Source organism: Euphorbia lathyris, chromosome 2 (assembly GCF_963576675.1).
Source record: "Euphorbia lathyris chromosome 2, ddEupLath1.1, whole genome shotgun sequence".
In the NCBI taxonomy this organism is placed as follows: Eukaryota; Viridiplantae; Streptophyta; class Magnoliopsida; order Malpighiales; family Euphorbiaceae; genus Euphorbia; species Euphorbia lathyris.
Genome location: NC_088911.1, coordinates 113,282,267 through 113,285,102, shown reverse-complemented (window position 1 = coordinate 113,285,102; position 2,836 = coordinate 113,282,267).

Below are 2,836 nucleotides of genomic sequence, written 5' to 3'. Positions count from 1 at the left end.
GATCCCGGCATGCCTAATAGATTGAAGGGAAAATTCTACCGGACGGCAATTAGACCAGCATTGTTATATGGTACGGAGTGTTGGGCAGTGAAACACTGCCACATCCATAAGATGTCGGTGGCGGAGATGCGTATGTTGAGATGGATGTGTGGTCACACGAGAAAGGACCGGGTGCGTAATGAAATAATTAGGACAAAAGTAGGGGTCACATCTATTGAGAATAAAATGAGAGAAAACCGACTAAGGTGGTTTGGCCATGTGAGACGTAGAGCGCTTGATGCGCCGGTTAGGAGAACCGAAGAGTGGCAAAGGGATGTAGTGGTGAGGGGTAGGGGAAGACCTAAGCAAACTTGGAGGAGGGTGATCGAGAGTGATATGAGTTTATTGGGAATTGAGGAAAATATGGTAGTGGATAGGACGGAGTGGAGGGAGCGAATCTGTGTCGCTGACACGACTTGATTTTCACGGTTTTATATGATGGTTCATGTTAGCCGACCCCGAATCATTTCGGGACTAAGGCTTTGTTGTTGTTGTTGTTGTTGTACATTTAAATATTAAATTATAAAACATGATAAAAATTAATAAATGGATATATTTTGATTAATAATATAAAGAATATAAATGTTATGTTTATTCAAAAAAAAATTGTTATGTGAAAAATGAATATAATAATAATAAAAATTTTAAAGAGTGGGTAAAATAGAGTATATGGTTGGAGAACTTTCACTGTAGCAACTCTATATTTAAAGATAGAGTAGAGAAAAATGAAGATAGAGTAGGCTAAATAGAGAACACGGTTGGAGATGGCCTTAACCTTGTTCTTTAAGTACTATTCTTTCATAGAATTTAGGACTGTAAATGAATCAAGCGGTTCGGTGTTTGGCTCAATAAAAGCTCGATTGTGTTCGGTTCAATTTATAAACAAACTGAATCTGAGCACGGTAAAACTCGGTTCGTAAGCTCGATTATAGGTTTATGAACAAACTCTATTACAGTGTTCATGAATACGCCCATAAGCAAGCTTGGTTTGATTATATTTTTAATAATAATTTTTTATAAAGGGGAAATGCGAATGAGCCGAGCGGTTTGATATTTGGCTCGATAAAAGTTCGATTGTTTTCGGTTTGATTTATAAACGAGCTGAACTTGAGCACGATGAAACTCGGCTCGAAAGCTCGCGAGAATGCTCGATTATAGTTTATGAACAAGCTCGATTAATGTTTATGAATACGCCTATGAGCAAGCTTGGTTCGATCATATTCTTGATAATAATATTTTTATGAAGGGAGAAATGCAAAAACAATATAGTTTTGTATATTTTAGAACTATGTAGTGTTATATATGTATTTTGTAAAATCAATATAATTATTGAACATAATTAATGAATTGTTCACGAGCAAACTTCATGAACTGAATTCTGTTGAAGTATTATTACTTTACACGTGTCATGTGTTTGTGGCATGTGTTGTAGGCGGGAAAGATTGTTATTAAGATGTGGAGGAGAGCCATCCACGTCATTTTTGTATCTTTTGTATTCAGCTATATATATAGCTGCTTGTACTGTCATTTTTCATTAATAAGAATTGCAGAGTTTCAGTTCTTTTTGCTTCTCATAGAATCAATATGGTATCAGAGCAATATGGAGAGATCCATTAACAAACACACAAAGATGCTTCGAAAACTCAAATGAGAAGAGGATCGAAGTCATATGCGCAAGCAGTTAGCAATCAAGAAGAGGATCGAGAAGAAGACAAAAATTCAGAAGAAGATAGAAATTCTGATTCGGAGGAGAACTCAAATCAAGGATCGAGCAATAGAAATCAAGAATCGAGGAGTAGAAATCAAAATCAAAATCAGAATCAAAGTTTTGAAATCGAATGAGATAATTTCAGCGAAGAAGGAGGTATGGATTCTAACCCTAATAATACTCAAAACAATCATGGTGATAATCCTGGATTAGTTTTGGCCAGTTCTGTGTTAAATGGAAGTAATTACATATCTTGGAAAAGATCTATGATGTATGCTTTGAATGCGAAGAAAAAAACTAACTATATCTTGAAAGATGAAGAACCTAATGACAGAGAATCAGCGACATATATAAAATGGAAGCAAATTGATGATTTAGTTTTTTCCTGGATATTGAATGCTTTATCTAGAGATCTTGTTGAGGTTTTCTTCATGCTACATCTTTAAGGAAATTATGGAATGAAATTTCCTTGAGATATGAGAAAAGCAATGGTCCTTTGATCTTTAGATTGAGAAGAGATATTGCTGGCATATCATAGGGAAGTATGAGTTTAGTGGAGTTTTTCAACAAAATTAAGAAGATGTGGGATGAGTATGATGTTGTTAAGCCCACTAAAACTTGTAAATGTGAAGAGTCCAGAAAATTGGTTCAAGAACAGAAAGAAGAAGAACATCTAATGCAATTCCTATCTGGATTAAATTCTGAATTTAATCATGTAAGGAATCAGATCCTCATAACTGATCCATTACCTACAGTTAGTAAGACATTCTCAATGCTTTTAACTATTGAAGATCAGCACAATAATGATAGTGAAGTAACAACTGATTTTGTGAATATGTCTATTGGAGGTGGAAATAATAGGAATTTTAGCAACAAGCATGCTAACAATTCTAACAATTCTAAGAAGCAAGTGAGTGCAGGAAACTCAGGCAGCAGCAACAATAGAAACAATTATGGTTCAGGTAAGAGTAAAGAGGAGAAATGGTGTTCTCACTGCAGGAAAGGAGGTCATGAGAAAGCTGAATGTTTTCGAATCAAAGGATATCCAGATTGGTTCAAAGGAAAAAGGTTTGAAGGACCTGATAAGCA